Source organism: Ambystoma mexicanum, chromosome 10 (genome assembly GCF_040938575.1).
Source record: "Ambystoma mexicanum isolate Mex_15411 chromosome 10, UKY_AmexF1_1, whole genome shotgun sequence".
NCBI lineage: Eukaryota > Metazoa > Chordata > Amphibia > Caudata > Ambystomatidae > Ambystoma > Ambystoma mexicanum.
Window position 1 is genome coordinate 1,704,133,968 of NC_090932.1, and position 20,447 is coordinate 1,704,154,414.

The 20,447-nt window shown below is 47.9% G+C and overlaps 1 protein-coding gene across 1 annotated transcript in view; it reads right to left on the reverse strand.

Annotated features, from left to right (window-relative positions):
* The window catches only part of LOC138492751 (transmembrane protein 132D-like), a 4,310,707-nt gene that overhangs the window by 2,826,607 nt on the left and 1,463,653 nt on the right, over positions 1–20,447 (reverse strand). The window lies entirely within an intron of this gene.

A 20,447-nucleotide genomic window follows, 5' to 3' on the forward strand; every position in this document is an offset into this window, starting at 1 on the left:
ATAACTGGCCCTGACTCGGATCACGTGCCTGCACTTGCTCATAGCTGCTGCTCTGAACCTGATCACGTGCCTGAACTTGCTCATAGCTGCTGCTCTGACCCCGCTCACGTGCCTGCACTTGTTCATAGCTGGTCCGGACTCGGATCACGTGCCTGCACTTGCTCATAGCTGGTCCTTACCCTGATCACGTGCCTGCACTTGCTCATAGCTGGTGCTGACCCTGATCACATGCCTGCACTTGTTCATAGCTGGTGCTGACCCTGCTCACGTGCCTGCACTTGCTCATAGCTGGTCCTTACCCTGATCACGTGCCTGCACTTGCTCATAGCTGGTGCTGACCCTAATCACGTGCCTGCACTTGCTCATAGCTGCTGCTCTGACCCTGATCACATACCTGCACTTGCTCATAACTGGCCCTGACTGGGATCACGTATCTGCACTTGCACATAACTGGCCCTGACTCGGACCACGTGCCTGCACTTGCTCATAGCTGGTCCTGACTTGGATCACATGCCTGCAATTGCTCATAGCTGCTGCTCTGAACCTGATGACGTGCCCGCACTTGCTCATAGCTGCTGCTCTGAACCTGATCACGTGCCTGCACTTTCTCATAGCTGCTGCTCTGAACCTGATGACGTGCCCGCACTTGCTCATAGCTGCTGCTCTGGCCCTGATCACGTGCCCGCACTTGCTCTTAGCAGCTGCTCTGGCCTTGATCACACGCCTGCACTTGCTCATAGCTGCTGCTCTGGCCCTGATCACGTGCCCGCACTTGCTCATAGCTGCTGCGCTGGCCCTGATCACATGCCCGCACTTGCTCATAGCTGCTGCTCTGGCCCTAATCACACACCTGGACTTGCTTATAGCTGCTGCTCTGGCCCTGATCATATGCCCACACTTGCTCATAGCTGCTGCTCTGAAACTGATCACCTGCCCGCACTTGCTCATAGATGCTGCTCTGGCCCTGATCACGTGCCCACACTTGCTCATAGCTGCTGCTCTGGCCCTGATCACACGCCTGCACTTGCTCATAGCTGCTGCTCTGGCCCTGATCACACGCCTGCACTTGCTCATAGCTGCTGCTCTGGCCCTGATCACGTGCCCGCACTTGCTCATAGCTGCTGCGCTGGCCCTGATCACATGCCCGCACTTGCTCATAGCTGCTGCTCTAGCCCTAATCACACAGCTGGACTTGCTTATAGCTGCTGCTCTGGCCCTGATCACATGCCCACACTTGCTCATAGCTGCTGCTCTGAAACTGATCATCTGCCCGCACTTGCTCATAGCTGCTGCTCTGGCCCTGAACACGTGCCCACACTTGCTCATAGCTGCTGGTCTGGCCCTGATCACACGCCTGCACTTGCTCATAGCTGCTGCTCTGGCCCTGATCACACGCCTGCACTTGCTCATAGCTGCTGCTCTGGCCCTGATTACGTGCCCACACTTGCTCATAGCTGCTGCTCTGAAACTGATCACGTGCCCGCACTTGCTCATAGCTGCTGCTCTGGCCCTGATCACGAGCCCGCACTTGCTCATAGCTGCTGCGCTGGCCCTGATCACATGCCCGCACTTGCTCATAGCTGCTGCTCTGGCCCTAATCACACACCTGGACTTGCTTATAGCTGCTGCTCTGGCCCTGATCACATGCCCACACTTGCTCATAGCTGCTGCTCTGAACCTGATCACGTGCCCGCACTTGCTCATACTTGCTGCTCTGGCCCTGATCACGTGCCCGCACTTGCTCATAGCTGCTGCTCTGGCCCTGATCATGTGCCCGCACTTGCTCATGGCTGCTGCTCTGAAACTGATCACGTGCCCGCACTTCTTCATAGCTGCTGCTCTGGCCCTGATCACGTGCCCGCACTTGCTCATAGCTGCTGCTCTGGCCTTGATCACACACCTGCACTTGCTCATAGCTGCTGCTCTGGCCCTGATCACCTGCCCGCATTTGCTCATAGCTGCTGCTCTGGCACTGATCACATGCCTGCACTTGCTCATAGCTGCTGCTCTGGCCCTGATCACGTGCCCGCACTTGCTCTTAGCTGCTGCTCTGGCCTTGATCACGTGCCTGCACTTGCTCATAGCTGGTCCTTACCCTGATCACGTACCTGCACTTGCTCATAGCTGGTGCTGACCCTAATCACTTGCCTGCACTTGCTCATAGCTGCTGCTCTGACCCTGATCACATGCCTGCAATTATTCATAGCTGGTGCTGACCCTAATCGCGTGGTTGCACTTGCTCATAACTGGCCCTGACTCAGATCACGTGCCTGCACTTGCTCATAGCTGGTGGTCTGGCCCTGATCACGTGCCTGCACTTGCTCATAACTGGCCCTGACTCGGATCACGTGCCTGCACTTGCTCATAGCTGGTGCTCTGGTCCTGATCATGTGCCTGCACTTGCTCATAACTGGCCCTGACTCGGATCACGTGCCTGCACTTGCTCATAGCTGCTGCTCTGAACCTGATCACGTGCCTGAACTTGCTCATAGCTTTTGCTCTGACCCCGCTCACGTGCCTGCACTTGTTCATAGCTGGTCCGGACTCGGATCACGTGCCTGCACTTGCTCATAGCTGGTCCTTACCCTGATCACGTGCCTGCACTTGCTCATAGCTGGTGCTGACCCTGATCACATGCCTGCACTTGTTCATAGCTGGTGCTGACCCTGCTCACGTGCCTGCACTTGCTCATAGCTGGTCCTTACCCTGATCACGTGCCTGCACTTGCTCATAGCTGGTGCTGACCCTAATCACGTGCCTGCACTTGCTCATAGCTGCTGCTCTGACCCTGATCACATACCTGCACTTGCTCATAACTGGCCCTGACTCGGATCACGTACCTGCACTTGCTCATAACTGGCCCTGACTCGGACCACGTGCCTGCACTTGCTCACAGCTTGTCCTGACTTGGATCACATGCCTGCAATTGCTCATAGCTGCTGCTCTGAACCTGATGACGTGCCCGCACTTGCTCATAGCTGCTGCTCTGAACCTGATCACGTGCCTGCACTTTCTCATAGCTGCTGCTCTGAACCTGATGACGTGCCCGCACTTGCTCATAGCTGCTGCTCTGGCCCTGATCACGTGCCCGCACTTGCTCTTAGCAGCTGCTCTGGCCTTGATCACACGCCTGCACTTGCTCATAGCTGCTGCTCTGGCCCTGATCACGTGCCCGCACTTGCTCATAGCTGCTGCTCTGGCCCTAATCACACACCTGGACTTGCTTATAGCTGCTGCTCTGGCCCTGATCACATGCCCACACTTACTCATAGCTGCTGCTCTGAAACTGATCACCTGCCCGCACTTGCTCATAGATGCTGCTCTGGCCCTGATCACGTGCCCACACTTGCTCATAGCTGCTGCTCTGGCCCTGATCACACGCCTGCACTTGCTCATAGCTGCTGCTCTGGCCCTGATCACACGCCTGCACTTGCTCATAGCTGCTGCTCTGGCCCTGATCACGTGCCCGCACTTGCTCATAGCTGCTGCGCTGGCCCTGATCACATGCCCGCACTTGCTCATAGCTGCTGCTCTAGCCCTAATCACACAGCTGGACTTGCTTATAGCTGCTGCTCTGGCCCTGATCACATGCCCACACTTGCTCATAGCTGCTGCTCTGAAACTGATCATCTGCCCGCACTTGCTCATAGCTGCTGCTCTGGCCCTGAACACGTGCCCACACTTGCTCATAGCTGCTGGTCTGGCCCTGATCACACGCCTGCACTTGCTCATAGCTGCTGCTCTGGCCCTGATCACACGCCTGCACTTGCTCATAGCTGCTGCTCTGGCCCTGATTACGTGCCCGCACTTGCTCATAGCTGCTGCTCTGAAACTGATCACGTGCCCGCACTTGCTCATAGCTGCTGCTCTGGCCCTGATCACGAGCCCGCACTTGCTCATAGCTGCTGCGCTGGCCCTGATCACATGCCCGCACTTGCTCATAGCTGCTGCTCTGGCCCTAATCACACACCTGGACTTGCTTATAGCTGCTGCTCTGGCCCTGATCACATGCCCACACTTGCTCATAGCTGCTGCTCTGAACCTGATCACGTGCCCGCACTTGCTCATACTTGCTGCTCTGGCCCTGATCACGTGCCCGCACTTGCTCATAGCTGCTAAGTTACTAGGGGAATCCAGACGTGGACCCCTTGCTCACTATTCTTAGAGCGGCACAGATCCACCCTACTGATGAGGTCCAACCAGACCGAAACACGTGTCTGGGGTTTCTGTTGGTACTCTTGTTCAGAGGAGAATTGCCTAGCATTTCGGTGCTGGACTGCCCCAGGGCAGGACAAAGACTGATCTGTTTGGGATATTTCTTCTCTGTGAAAGATAGTGAGCTAAAGACTCTGGGTAAGTCTCTCGTAACCAGGACTAATGTCTGGCAGAGGGACTCCCAGGACCCCCCTTGTTAATTTCCTATACACAAGGACAGTAGATACTTGTTCGCGTTCACCTTAGGGGGACGTTCGTTTACCTTTACCTGTGCACCGCAAGGTGACACGGAAATCCTAGCATCTATAGTAGGGCTTTGAAAGAACAGCTTGATACCCATGAATGGCCCTCTACTTGTACACTGCTTCAGTATGTTCATGACTTACTTTTGGCTGCTGATTCAGAGAGGAGGGTGCTGTGTTATTACTTATACATCTGGCTAAGCATGAAAACAAAGCTTTGCTTACAAAGTTTCAATATTGTTGTCAGGAGGTCGCCTATTTAGGCTATCTCTTGTCAAAGGAGGGAAGAAGATTGACACCTGAACAGATAAAACTAATTTCTGGCAAGTCTGTCCCAAATACACAGAGGGAAGTTAGAGCCTTGATAGGTATGGGTTCTTACTGTAGGCAGTGGATTCCCGGGTTCTCACTAGTGATTAAGCCGATGTTGACTTTGACGAAGAAGGGCATTTCTTCGCCATTACCATGGAACATGGAGCACCAGCAAGCATTTGACCTGCTCAAGACTGCATTGTGCTTGGCACCGGTTTTGGGCACACCAAACTATGAAAAGGCCTTTGTGTTGTTGGTGCATGAATGTGATGGATGTGCTTTGGCTGTATTAACGCAGGAACATGGAAGGAAGAATAGGCCATGCAGTTACTTTTCTTCCACCCTTGATCCTGTAGCATGCGCTTTGCCAAGATGTTTGCGAACTGTCTCTGCTGCTGTGGCGTCTGTAAAACAGAGTGAGGGAATGGTCCTAGGCCATCCTCTAACCCTGATGGTGCCTCACTCTGTAGATGTTCTATTGAACAGAACTCAAACGCAACACCTCATTTCTGCAGGTTAACGAGATATGAATTGATCTTGTTTGCTCCTCACATACAAATTAAGAGGTGTTGTGTTCTTAATCTGGCTGAACTCTTACCTTTCCCGCATGGTACTGCTTGCAGTGACGAAGAGTCACATGATTGCTTGTACACTATCGATCAAGAGACAAAGGGTAGAATTGACCTCAAAGACACTCCTTTGAATAATCCACAAGGGGAGCTGTTTTGCGATGGCTCCTGCTTCAAACTTTCAGATGGTACATCCACAGCTGCTTATGCAATCACCACATTAAGCACGGTCGTGGAAACCAAGAGAATCACGCATAACTGTGTGCAAGCCGCAGAGATTATAGCATTGACTCAAGCTTGTGAACTTTCCGAAGGGCTTAGAGTAAACATATAAACTGACAGTCAGTAAGCCTTTGGGGTGGTTCACAACTTTGGTAGACTTTGGTCAGAAAGAGGGTTCTTAACTTCACACGGTACAAAGATTCAGCATGGCTCCCTAATAGTACAACTGCTCTCAGCGTTTGCACTTCCCACTCAGTTAGCAGTCGTGAAATGTGCAGCACATCAAAAGATTGTAGACAATATAGGAAAAGGGAACGCTTTCGCTGATCATATTGCTAAACAGACTGCCACCAACCTCTCTACGGATATGTACATTTCAAGGGAGACTGTAAATGCCTATGTAATGGATGAGGGTGTTGACTCTGTAAGAGATATTCAAGCCGATGCCACATTAGAAGAGTCAAAGAAATGGGCTGAGGGCTTGGGGAAACTTGATGATAATCGATGTTGGGTGGATGTAGTTGAAGGAAAATAGCTACTTCCTGACGCGTACGTAATGATGATGGTCATCATGGCTCATGGTCCTACCCACATATGGGCCCGGAAGCTAACAAAAATGTTGGAGAAATTTTGGGCAAATGACAAAATCTCTAAAATAGCTGAGTGTTATGTTCAGAATTGCATGATCTGTTTACAGCATAATGTGGGAAAGGGAACATCAACTCCCAGGGGAAATTTTGGTCCACCTTCTGTCCCCTTTGAGGTCATTCACTTTGATTTTATCGAAATGGAACGGTGTAATAACCTGAAATATGTGTTAGTTGTCATCTGCGCTTTCAGCAAATGGGTTGAGGCTTTTCCTGTTAAAGACGCTACAGCCATGACTACTGCAAAAACGATGTTAAAAGAGTATTTTCCTAAGTTTGGGCTACCATGAGTCATCTGGTCGGACAATGGCCCACATTTTGTCGCTGCTGTAATTCTGCAGATATGTGCGGCATTGCAAATCGACAAACGGTTCCATTCGGCCAGACAAGCTCAGAGTGCCGGATTAGTAGAAAGACACAACGGCATCATCAAGAACATGCTCGCTAAGACGTGTGCCAGCACTAAACTAAAATGGCCAGACGCCTTAACAATCGTGTTGCTAGCTATGCGTATGACCCCTCAAACTAAGACTAGGCTCTCTCCATTTGAGGTGGTAATGGGGAGACCTGCTAACATCTGGAACCTTCTGAAATGTCGGTCTTTGAAAAATGTCGAAAATGTACTTCTTTCAGATTACTGTAGCCAGTTGACTAAAAACCTGTATTTGATTTATCACCAGGTACGAGAGGCTTTACCTGTACGATACGAGGGACCAGGTCATAGCATTCGGCCCGGTGACTGGGTGTTGACGAAGGCATTTGAGCGATCCTCTTGCCTTGCACCTCGATGGCGGGCCCTTTCCTGGTCTGCTGGTCACACAGACTGCTGTGTGGGTCACAGGCAGGAAAAATTGGATCCACGCGACGCATGTTAAGAGAATTCCACACCCGGTGCCAAACGATACAGAAGAAACAGAACCCCTCACCAATACTGAAACCAATGATCCTGAAGCAGTAAATAACAACAAGAGTGCATCAGAGTCTCTCTCTGAACCCGTGAGGCCTGGGGAATCAGCCATTTTGACTCCACCCTCTCCAAAAGTTTTGTTTCTGGAAACTGTTGTTCTGGATCTTGCATCTTCACTTGCTCTTGATATGTTGCTTCCAACGGGAAGTGACGACACATTTTTCTTGGATCAATTAGTACCAGGGACAACGAGGTACAATTTGCGTCCAAGGAAATAGACTTACGGCACGGTTCGGCTGTGCATTCGGAGAAAGAAGGGAAACATCATTGAGGGCTTGCTTTTGCCCAAGTAATTGTTTGAAAAAGGGGATTCTGTTGGCTAGGGTTGTGGAAGGACTAAGAAGTCGCTCGGCAGGGAGGTCGCCAGCAAAAAACACGGGTTTTTCGTTTGAAGACTACAATGCCTGCAACCGCTACCTCTCGTACAGGACTGATAAATGATTGTGTGACCAGCAGTGAGAATGGACAAACTGTTTGGGCCCCGAAAACGTACTCATGTCTTTTCATAATGTTAATTGGTTTTATAATAGTAACTGTGTTAGGCTTTTGGTACCTGGAAGAAGTGCATCTGTTTCAAACCTTGCTACCGACTGAAAATGTACCCACTGTTTCTACTCCTTTTGTGCATCTGCATACTTTATCTCCAAGAGACTCTCAGCATAGACAGAGATACTACAATAATACATTGTTACTTATCATGAATGCTACACATGTCATTTTCAATAAGTCCAACTGTTGGGTTTGTTCGCATTTACCGTAACACAGGGATAAGGGGCTAGGTTGGTATATTCATCCGTTACCTTTGACAACTGCTTGTTATGCTTCTCTTGGAGCACTGTTCTTTGGTCGATGGAACGATAGCATCTCGGGGAACTTTGACGGTACTATTTTGAATAGTTTTGAGAAACGTGTTCTTATGCCCCTGGGATGCTCGCTCTTCGCAAATGGGAGCAAGCTCAATGTTGCTTCTATTAGGCCCTCTGATAGACTGGCTCGTCCTTTTCGATCTTTGATTTCTTTCAAGATGGCTCCTATAGGCAATAAGGATGCCATGCCTCCTTCTTACACTTTTAACCATAGCCCCGATTCAGTTTCTTTCTGCATACAGATGAATGGTACTCAGTCAATGGGAGATTTTAAAGGTTGCGCCAACGTTGCAAATTTGACTGGAGAAGACAGACCTTTGTATGGAGGCGAACCTGTCTACTTTGTTTGCGGTAATGTAGCATTTCCATGGTTACCCAGGGATTGGCAGGGAACTTGTTATTTAGGAATCCTGTTACCCGGGTATTCATAGCCAGTACTGTAGAGGTTTCAAAGGCTCGTCCACGATGGGACGAGAATGGTGACACTCCAGCACAGGTTTTAGGGGATGTAGCTAAATCCTTTGTGCCATTTTGGGGACAAATAGTGAACTCAGAAGACATCAGGAGACTAGCGAGAATACTGGAGAGAACCATCAACCGGACCGCAGACATACTCTATAATATGACAATAGAACAGAAAGCAATAAGATTAGTAGCACTTCAGAACCGGATGGCTTTAGATGTCATTCTGGCTGAACGTGGTGGAGTGTGTAAATTGGTGAGGTCCGCTTGCTGTGTTTTCGTGCCAGATTCCTCCCCAACTATCTTTAAGGCAATACAAAATCTGCACGTCCTTAGTTCAGAAGTGCATGTTCCTGAGGGAAACTGGGATCTTAGCGCTTGGTTCTGGGACTTCTTGCGATCTTGGGGTTGGAAGGTGCTTTCGGTCTTACTGATCATTTTGGGAATTCTGTTGTTTCTTTGTTGCTGTATACAGTGTTTACCTAGAATATGTTCGATGCTAGGGGGATGTTGCGCACAGGCGATAGAACACAAGGTGTACGCCCCAGATAAGAACTCTAAAGAATATGTGTTGAAAGAGATTCTAATGACCAATCTAATGGCAATAGATATTTCTGACAGTGATTCAGGATGTATGGATGTTGAGACGTGGAGTTGTTCGTAAAGTGACCAGAAGTAGTTTAGAGCTTGGCATAGGCCAAAAGGAGGGTTTGTAGAACAGAAAATCATATTGTGCCTCCTATACTGTATGAATATATGTATATTGGCCTACGCCAAGCTGCTTATCAGCTGCTTGCGAAGAAATCCGCATTGCAAGGTTTAGACCTTAGATCAGTGTAAGCTGCCATTTTAGGTCTATCCGCCATTTTAGATTCTCCCTCTAAAGTCACCCTGTGTTCTAAGATGGTGGACAGTGTAATTCCGAATGTAACATGGCCGTCTTGACCTCTGTGTACAAACTAATATGTAACTTGCCTGCAGGCCACATGTTGGGGTCATGAACTGAGACCTTGTCCTTCGTTGACCTGTGTATGGAGGATTACCTGTGCCAACGAAGCTAATCCGTGAGCATATGTCAAACACAATATATTCAAATACTGAAACGTGAACACTTGTTTGACTGCATTGTATAAAACTGTTTGAGAAGACTCTACGAGAAATCCAAAGACAAACTGTTGCTATTGTGACTTGTTAGTGAATGTATTAAAGGTAAACCCTAAATGTATAGATGCATGAACTCTGCATGAAACCTAGATGCGTGATGTATTAACGTATATTAACTCATAGGTGGGCTGAACATCATGTTTCTGAGAGTATAAAAAGTGCGACTATTCTAATCTACAGTCCCACTCACTGAGCACACCAAACCAAGCTGGAGTTCGCTGTGTTGTACTGAGGGCCGATAGCTATCTGTTGCTTTGTCCTTTGAAACTGTTCAGTATAAAATAAAGATCTTTGTATGTTCCTTTGTAACCCGCGTTTGTTGTATTTCCTTTTGGGGTACTCAGCCTCCATATCTTCTTTTTGTTTTCACACAGTGACCGTTTTTTTGCAAACTGAAGCTACCTTGAGCACATCAAAACACTCTTGTCTTGGGAAGAGAGCTCAGGGGCAACGTGCTCGCCTAGGGAGCAAGACAACATGAAACAGCACAGATTTGATCCTTGGTTCCGCGCTTAGAATCCTCTGGGTATTAAGCGCGTTATAAATAACCTATCATATCATATCACTAACTAACCCATCACACTCCTAAATCCGTTTCAGATCCGCCTGGGCGCCAGAAGACCATGAAAATGGCAGCGGTGTGCAGTATAAGTCACAATAACAAAACATAACATATATGTATGGATGGATAAACAGATTGGTGCACGCACGCAGACAAACACACATCCACCCCCCTAAAGCAGCAGGGCAGGGCAGGGTGGGCTCCGATACTGCTGCCCTTGCAGTTGCTAACATCAATACTGCATCCAGACTGGAGTTCAGTCGGGCCCTCTGCTTGCCTCCATACATAACAAGGGAGGCGCAGACCCCAGCGATCCCTGAGTGCATTTTAAAGATTGCACAACACGGGAATCCATATTTGTACAGTGAGAAGGAAATTAATAGTCCGCCAGGGGATTAGGCCAGCATTTAAATTCAATGCTGGCTCAGATCTTCGGAAAGCTAAAGGGGCGCCGTAAATCGCCTCTGGTCAATTAGGTGTTTGAGATGCAGAACCCCTTCTGTGTGTGTGTGACCTCCCATAGATCTGTGTGCGTGCACCGCATCGCCATGCACAAACACATCCATAATGTCCAGCCCGCTTCCTAAATGCCTGCGCCATGTCGCCGAGGGGCTGTTCAATTCAGACGCTGATCACGGCTGAGGAACAAGCTGAAGCGGGCATTTCCATCAACTTGGAAGGAGGGGCGGGTGGGTGTGTGTGTATGTGGGTGTGCTTGCGAGCGTGTGTCAGAAAGCGAGGCAGGTGCGTGTTTCCGTGTGTTCCTACGTATCTCTGAATGTGTGAGAGAGCAAGGGACTATTCGTGTGTGTTTCTAAGCATGTTCGTGTGTGCATGTGTGTTTCTTTGTTTATGTATGTTTGAGACTGTGTGTTTATGTGCGTGCGTATTTATCCCTCAATGTGTTGGAGAAAGGGGGACTATTTGCGTGTGTGTTTGTAAGCATGTCTGTGTGTATGTGCGGGAGAGAGACAAAGCAATTGTAACATGCGTTGTAATGTTTGCATGCAAGTCGGTGAATGTGAGTGCAGCGCACATGGCACTACAAAAAGAGTGAGTACCTAGAAACGGTTTGTAGTCATTTTTTATTGTATTTTTTATTCAAAATGGGAGGGTTCCCCCTCCAACCCCCTATTTTTTTTTGTTTTTTTTTTTGTTTTACCCATTTTTTTTTATTCCCGGACCCCAAAATAAATATATAATTTAAAAAAAGAGAATTCGACTTTTTTTTTTTCGATATTATTTTTTTGACATTATTGTGTTTCAACATTTTTTTTCTCGAAATTATGACTGACGACCCCTAGAAACACATGCCTTATCGACGTTCTTGCAGCTCCGTGTGGTGGAAACCTTAAAACAGTGATCAAAGTGTACGAAAAGAAGTAGTGGAACTATGTTCCCTATTGACCTGCCCCGGCTTCCTACAGACCCCATCACCACGCCCCCTCCCAAGCACAATACAAACCCCCAAACACATGCACCTTCTGTTTCACCGAACGTACAAGTTTCAACTTCTTCCTACACTTTCATTTTAAACATTTTGGAACGGTTTCTTTTTAAATTAAAAGTATGGGAACGGTAAAATGTAATTTAAAAAAGTAGAGGAGGGCCGCTCCCAACCTCTCCCACTCACTTCAACAACTGTGTTAAAATCGCTTCCACACAAAGTAACTGACAATATTGAAGTTGAGCAAACTAGTTCATATCACCTGATCCACCCTTCCCATGTGGCGTTGACCAGAAAGCAATGCTTGATGGGAAAAACCGCTGAACACCAACTCCCAAAATTAAAAGAAAACAATCAAAACAAACGGGTCGCTGCCGACCAATGAGCACTTAGGAGAAGAGGCAGAAGTAGAGCAAGTGTCTTCAGGAGAAGAAGGAGTTAAAAGTACCAAGCTGCTGTACTGTGAGGCCGGTTGAGACAACCCCTGACTCCCAGTACTTGGATGCCCAATGGAGAGGTTTATGCTTGAAGTGGATCTTCTGAAAACTCGTATTTATTTATTTTGTCATTTATAGAGCGCACGTAACCTGTAGGCATCTATGCACTTATAGCTTAAGAATTTGGTTACAGTAGGTGCTTATAACTACATAAGTTACAGTCATTTCATATGAAGGTAGGATAGGTAGCAGGTTACAGATTACATTGTTATCTTTCGTTAGTTACAGGTCAAGTGACACAGAGGTTAGTTACATTGCTTACAATAGGTACAATGGTTACCAGCAGCCGGTGGGTGAGTCACGTGCTTACGAGCTGGGATACGGAGGATACATACAGTAACAGCTGTGGGCTATCTGATAGACCGCCACCTTAAGTTAAGGGAAGACTTGGGTGAACAGCCTAGATTTGAGGCCTTTGCGGAATGACTATACTAATGGGTCTGTCCTTAAGGCTGAGGGCATCAAATCCACGTCAGTTGCTAACATGACAAGCGAAGCTGTGCTTTCCACGTCAGCTGCTAACATGACAAGAGAAGCTGTGCTTTCCACGTCAGCTGCTAACATGACAAGAGAAGCTGTGCTTTCCACGTCAGCTGCTAACATGACTAGAGAAGCTGTGCTTTCCACGTCAGCTGCTAACATGACGAGAGAAGCTGTGCTTTCCACGTCAGCTGCTAACATGACGAGAGAAGCTGTGCTTTCCACGTCAGCTGCTAACAGGACTAGAGAAGCTGTGCTTTCCACGTCAGCTGCTAACATGATAAGCAAAGCTGTGCTTTCCACGTCAGCTGCTAACAAGACAAGAGAAGCTGTGCTTTCCACGTCAGCTGCTAACAAGACAAGAGAAGCTGTGCTTTCCACATCAGCTGCTAACATGATAAGAGAAGCTGTTCTTTCCACATCAGCTGCTAACATGACAAGCAAAGCTGTGCTTTCCACATCAGCTGCTAACATGACAAGCGAAGCTGTGCTTTCCACATCAGCTGCTAACATGACTAGAGAAGCTGTGCTTTCCACATCAGCGGCTAAAATGACAAGAGAAGCTGTGCTTTCCACGTCAGCTGCTAACAGGACTAGAGAAGCTGTGCTTTCCACGTCAGCTGCTAACATGATAAGCAAAGCTGTGCTTTCCACGTCAGCTGCTAACAAGACAAGAGAAGCTGTGCTTTCCACGTCAGCTGCTAACAAGACAAGAGAAGCTGTGCTTTCCACGTCAGCTGCTAACATGACTAGAGAAGCTGTGCTTTCCACGTCAGCTGCTAACAAGACAAGAGAAGCTGTGCTTTCCACATCAGCTGCTAACATGACAAGAGAATCTGTGCTTTGAACATGAGCTGCTAACATGACAAGAGAAGCTGTTCTTTCCACATCAGCTGCTAACATGACAAGCGAAGCTGTGCTTTCCACATCAGCTGCTAACATGACAAGCGAAGCTGTGCTTTCCACATCAGCTGCTAACATGACTAGAGAAGCTGTGCTTTCCACATCAGCGGCTAAAATGACAAAAGAAGCTGAGATTTCCACATCAGCTGCTAACATGACTAGAGAAGCTGTGCTTTCCACATCAGCGGCTAAGAGGACAAAAGAAGCTGAGCTTTCCACATCAGCTGCTAACATGACAAGCGAAGCTGTGCTTTCCACGTCAGCTGCTAACATGACAAGCGAAGCTGTGCTTTCCACATCAGCTGCTAACATGACAAGAGAAGCTGTGCTTTCCACATCAGCTGCTAACATGACAAAAGAAGCTGTGCTTTCCACATCAGCTGCTAACATGACGAGAGAAGCTGTGCTTTCCACATCAGCTGCTAACATGACAAGAGAAGCTGTGCTTTCCACGTCAGCTGCTAACATGATAAGAGAAGCTGTGCTTTCCACGTCAGCTGCTAACATGATAAGAGAAGCTGTGCTTTCCACGTCAGCTGCTAACATGATAAGAGAAGCTGTGCTTTCCACATCAGCTGCTAACATGACAAGAGAAGCTGTGCTTTCCACGTCAGCTGCTAACATGACGAGAGAAGCTGTGCTTTCCACGTCAGCTGCTAACATGACAAGAGAAGCTGTGCTTTCCACGTCAGCTGCTAACATGACGAGAGAAGCTGTGCTTTCCACGTCAGCTGCTAACATGACAAGAGAAGCTGTACTTTCCACGTCAGCTGCTAACATGACAAGAGAAGCTGTGCTTTCCACGTAAGCTGCTAACATGATAAGAGAAGCTGTGCTTTCCACATCAGCTGCTAACATGGCAAGAGAAGCTGTGCTTTATACGCCAGCTGCTAACATGACAAGCGTAGCTGTCTTTTCCACGTCAGCTGCTGACATGACAAGCGAAGCACTGCTTTCCACATCAGCTGCTAACATGACAAGAGAAGCTGTGCTTTCCACATCAGCTGCTAACATGACAAGCAAAGCAGTGCTTTCCACGTCAGCTGCTAACATGACTAGAGACGCTGTGCTTTCCACGTCAGCTGCTAACATGACAAGCAAAGCTGTGCTTTCCACATCAGCTGCTAACATGACGAGAGAAGCTGTGCTTTCCACGTCAGCTGCTAACATGACAAGCAAAGCTGTGCTTTCCACATCAGCTGCTAACATGACGAGAGAAGCTGTGCTTTCCACGTCAGCTGCTAACATGATAAGAGAAGCGGTGCTTTCCACGTCAGCTGCTAACATGACAAGAGAAGCTACGCTTTCCACGTCAGCTGCTAACATGACAAGAGAAGCTGTGCTTTCCACATCAGCTGCTAACATGACAAGCGAAGCTGTGCTTTCCATGTGAGCTTCTAACATGACAAGCAAAGCTGTGCTTTCCACGTCAGCTGCTAACATGACAAGCGAAGCTGTGCTTTCCACATCATCTGCTAACATGACTAGAGACGCTGTGCTTTCCACGTCAGCTGCTAACATGACAAGCAAAGCTGTGCTTTCCACATCAGCTGCTAACATGACGAGAGAAGCTGTGCTTTCCACATCAGCTGCTAACATGATAAGAGAAGCTGTGCTTTCCACGTCAGCTGCTAACATGATAAGAGAAGCTGTGCTTTCCACATCAGCTGCTAACATGACAAGAGAAGCTGTGCTTTCCACGTCAGCTTCTAACATGACAAGCAAAGCTCTGCTTTCCACGTCAGCTGTTAACATGACAAGCGAAGCTGTGCTTTCCACATCAGCTGCTAACATGATAAGCGAAGCTGTGCTTTCCACATCAGCTGCTAACATGATAAGCAAAGCTGTGCTTTCCACATCAGCTGCTACCATGACAAGAGAAGCTGCGCTTTCCACATCAGCTGCTAACATGATAAGTGAAGCTGTGCTTTCCACATTAGCTGCTAACATGACAAGCGAAGCTGTGCTTTCCACATCAGCTGCTAACATGACAAGAGAAGCTGTGCTTTCCACATCAACTGCTAACATGACAAGAGAAGCTGTGCTTTCCACATCAGCGGCTAACATGACAAGAGAAGCTGTGCTTTCCACGTCAGCTGCTAACATGACAAGAGAAGCTTTGCTTTCCACGTCAGCTGCTAACATGACAAGAGAATCTGTTCTTTCCACATCAGCTGCTAACATGGCAAGCGAAGCTGTGCTTTCTACATCAGCTGCTAACATGATAAGAGAAGCTGTGCTTTCCATGTCAGCTGCTAACATGACAAGAGAAGCTGTGCTTTCCACATCAGCTGCTAACATGACAAGAGAAGCTGTGCTTTCCACATCACCTGCTAACATGACAAAAGAAGCTGTGCTTTCCACATCAATCTGCTAACATGACTAGAGACGCTGTGCTTTCCACGTCAGCTGCTAACATGACAAGCGAAGCTGTGCTTTCCACATCAGCTGCTAACATGACGAGAGAAGCTGTGCTTTCCACGTCAGCGGCTAACATGATAAGAGAAGCTGTGCTTTCCACGTCAGCTGCTAACATGATAAGAGAAGCTGTGCTTTCCACATCAGCTGCTAACATGACAAGAGAAGCTGTGCTTTCCACGTCAGCTGCTATCATGACAAGAGAAGCTGTGCTTTCCACGTCAGCTTCTAACATGACAAGCAAAGCTGTGCTTTCCATGTCAGCTGCTAACATGACAAGCGAAGCTGTGCTTTCCACGTCAGCTGCTAACATGACAAGTGAAGCTGTGTTTTCCACGTCAGCTGCTAACATGATAAGAGAAGCTGTGCTTTCCACATCAGCTGCTAACATGACAAGAGAAGCTGTGCTTTCCACGTCAGCTGCTAACATGACTAGAGAATATGGTTCTTTCCACGTCAGCTGATAACAAGACAAGAGAAGCTGTGCTTTCCACATCAGCTGCTAACATGACATGAGAAGCTGTGCTTTCCACATCAGCTGCTTACATGACAAGAGAAGTTGTGCTTTCCACGTCAGCTTCTAACATGACAAGCAAAGCTATGCTTTCCACGTCAGCTGCTAACATGACAAGCGAAGCTGTGCTTTCCACGTCAGCTGCTAACATGAAAAAGCGAAGCTGTGCTTTCCACATCAGCTGCTAACATGATAAGCGAAGCTTTGCTTTCCACGTCAGCTGCTAACATGACAAGCGAAGCTGTGCTTTCCACATCAGCTGCTAACATGACAAGCGAAGCTGTGCTTTCTACATCAGCTGCTAACATGATAAGCGAAGCTGTGCTTTCCACGTCAGCTGCTAACATGACAAGAGAAGCTGTGCTTTCCACATCATCTGCTAACATGACAAGCAAAGCTGTGCTTTCCACGTCAGCTGCTAACATGACAAGCGAAGCTGTGCTTTCCACATCAGCTGCTAACATGACTAGAGACGCTGTGCTTTCCACGTCAGCTGCTAACATGACAAGCAAAGCTGTGCTTTCCACATCAGCTGCTAACATGACGAGAGAAGCTGTGCTTTCCACGTCAGCTGCTAACATGATAAGAGAAGCTGTGCTTTCCACGTCAGCTGCTAACATTATAAGAGGAGCTGTGCTTTCCACGTCAGCTGCTAACATGATAAGAGAAGCTGTGCTTTCCATGTCAGCTGCTAACAAGGCAAGAGATGCTGTGCTTTCCACGTCAGCTGCTACAATGATAAGAGAAGCTGTGCTTTCCACATCAGCTGCTAACATGACAAGAGAAGCTGTGCTTTCCACGTCAGCTTCTAACATGACAAGCAAAGCTGTGCTTTCCACGTCAGCGGCTAACATGACAAGCGAAGCTGTGCTTTCCACGTCAGCTGCTAACATGACAAGCGAAGCTGTGCTTTCCACATCAGCTGCTAACATGATAAGTGAAGCTCTGCTTTCCACATCAGCTGCTAACATGACAAGAGAAGCTGTGCTTTCCACATCAGCTGCTAACATGACAAGCAAAGCTGTGCTTTCCACATCAGCTGCTAACATGATAAGCAAAGCTGTGCTTTCCACATCAGCTGCTATCATGACAAGAGAAGCTGCGCTTTCCACATCAGCTGCTAACAAGATAAGTGAAGCTGTGCTTTCCACATTAGCTGCTAACATGACAAGAGAAGCTGTGCTTTCCACACCAGCTGCTAACATGACAAGAGAAGCTGTGCTTTCCACATCAGCTGCTAACATGACAAGATAAGCTGTGCTTTCCACATCAGCTGCTAACATGACTAGAGAAGCTTGCTTTCCACATCAGTGGCTAAGATGACAAAATAATCTATGCTTTCCACATCAGCTGCTAACATGAAAAGAGAAGCTGTGCTTTCCACCTCAGCTGCTAACATGACAAGAGAAGCTGTGCTTACCACGTCAGCTGCTAACATGACAAGAGAAGCTGTGCTTTCCACGTCAGCTGCTAACATGATAAGAGAAGCTGTGCTTTCCACGTCAGCTGCTAACATGATAAGAGAAGCTGTGCTTTCCACGTCAGCTGCTAACATGATAAGAGAAGCTGTGCTTTCCACATCAGCTGCTAACATGACAAGAGAAGCTGTGCTTTCCACGTCAGCTGCTAACATGACGAGAGAAGCTGTGCTTTCCACGTCAGCTGCTAACATGACGAGAGAAGCTGTGCTTTCCACGTCAGCTGCTAACATGACGAGAGAAGCTGTGCTTTCCACGTCAGCTGCTAACATGACAAGAGAAGCTGTGCTTTCCACGTCAGCTGCTAACATGACAAGAGAAGCTGTGCTTTCCACGTCAGCTGCTAACATGACAAGAGAAGCTGTGCTTTCCACGTCAGCTGCTAACATGATAAGAGAAGCTGTGCTTTCCACATCAGCTGCTAACATGGCAAGAGAAGCTGTGCTTTATACGCCAGCTGCTAACATGACAAGCGAAGCTGTCTTTTCAACGTCAGCTGCTGACATGACAAGCGAAGCACTGCTTTCCACATCAGCTGCTAACATGACAAGAGAAGCTGTGCTTTCCACATCAGCTGCTAACATGACAAGCAAAGCAGTGCTTTCCACGTCAGCTGCTAACATGACTAGAGACGCTGTGCTTTCCACGTCAGCTGCTAACATGACAAGCAAAGCTGTGCTTTCCACATCAGCTGCTAACATGACGAGAGAAGCTGTGCTTTCCACGTCAGCTGCTAACATGACAAGCAAAGCTGTGCTTTCCACATCAGCTGCTAACATGACGAGAGAAGCTGTGCTTTCCACGTCAGCTGCTAACATGATAAGAGAAGCGGTGCTTTCCACGTCAGCTGCTAACATGACAAGAGAAGCTACGCTTTCCACGTCAGCTGCTAACATGACAAGAGAAGCTGTGCTTTCCACATCAGCTGCTAACATGACAAGCGAAGCTGTGCTTTCCATGTGAGCTTCTAACATGACAAGCAAAGCTGTGCTTTCCACATCAGCTGCTAACATGACAAGCGAAGCTGTGCTTTCCACATCAGCTGCTAACATGACAAGCGAAGCTGTGCTTTCTACATCAGCTGCTAACATGACAAGCAAAGCTGTGCTTTCCACGTCAGCTGCTAACATGACAAGATAAGCTGTGCTTTCCACATCATCTGCTAACATTACAAGCAAAGCTGTGCTTTCCACGTCAGCTGCTAACATGACAAGCGAAGCTGTGCTTTCCACATCAGCTGCTAACATGACTAGAGACGCTGTGCTTTCCACGTCAGCTGCTAACATGACAAGCAAAGCTGTGCTTTCCACATCAGCTGCTAACATGACGAGAGAAGCTGTGCTTTCCACATCAGCTGCTAACATGATAAGAGAAGCTGTGCTTTCCACGTCAGCTGCTAACATGATAAGAGAAGCTGTGCTTTCCACATCAGCTGCTAACATGACAAGAGAAGCTGTGCTTTCCACGTCAGCTTCTAACATGACAAGCGAAGCTCTGCTTTCCACGTCAGTGGCTAACATGACAAGCGAAGCTGTGCTTTCCACGTCAGCTGCTAACATGACAAGCGAAGCTGTCCTTTCCACATCAGCTGCTAACATGATAAGCGTAGCTGTGCTTTCCACATCAGCTGCTAACATGATAAGCAAAGCTGTGCTTTCCACATCAGCTGCTACCATGACAAGAGAAGATGCGCTTTCCACATCAGCTGCTAACATGATAAGTGAAGCTGTGCTTTCCACATTAGCTGCTAACATGACAAGCGAAGCTGTGCTTTCCACATCAGCTGCTAACATGACAAGAGAAGCTGTGCTTTCCACATCAACTGCTAACATGACAAGAGAAGCTGTGCTTTCCACATCAGCGGCTAACATGACAAGAGAAGCTGTGCTTTCCACGTCAGCTGCTAACATGACAAGAGAAGCTTTGCTTTCCACGTCAGCTGCTAACATGACAAGCGAAGCTGTGCTTTCCACATCAGCTGCTAACATGACAAGAGAAGCTGTGCTTTCCACATCAACTGCTAACATGACAAGAGAAGCTGTGCTTTCCACATCAGCGGCTAACATGACAAGAGAAGCTGTGCTTTCCACGTCAGCTGCTAACATGACAAGAGAAGCTTTGCTTTCCATGTCAGCTGCTAACATGACAAGCGAAGCTCTGCTTTCCACATCAGCTGCTAACATGACAAGAGAAGCTGTGCTTTCCACATCAGCTGCTAACATGACAAAAGAAGCTGTGCTTTCCACATCAATCTGCTAACATGACTAGAGACGCTGTGCTTTCCACGTCAGCTGCTAACATGACAAGCGAAGCTGTGCTTTCCACATCAGCTGCTAACATGACGAGAGAAGCTGTGCTTTCCACGTCAGCTGCTAACATGATAAGAGAAGCTGTGCTTTCCACGTCAGCTGCTAACATGATAAGAGAAGCTGTGCTTTCCACATCAGCTGCTAACATGACAAGAGAAGCTGTGCTTTCCACG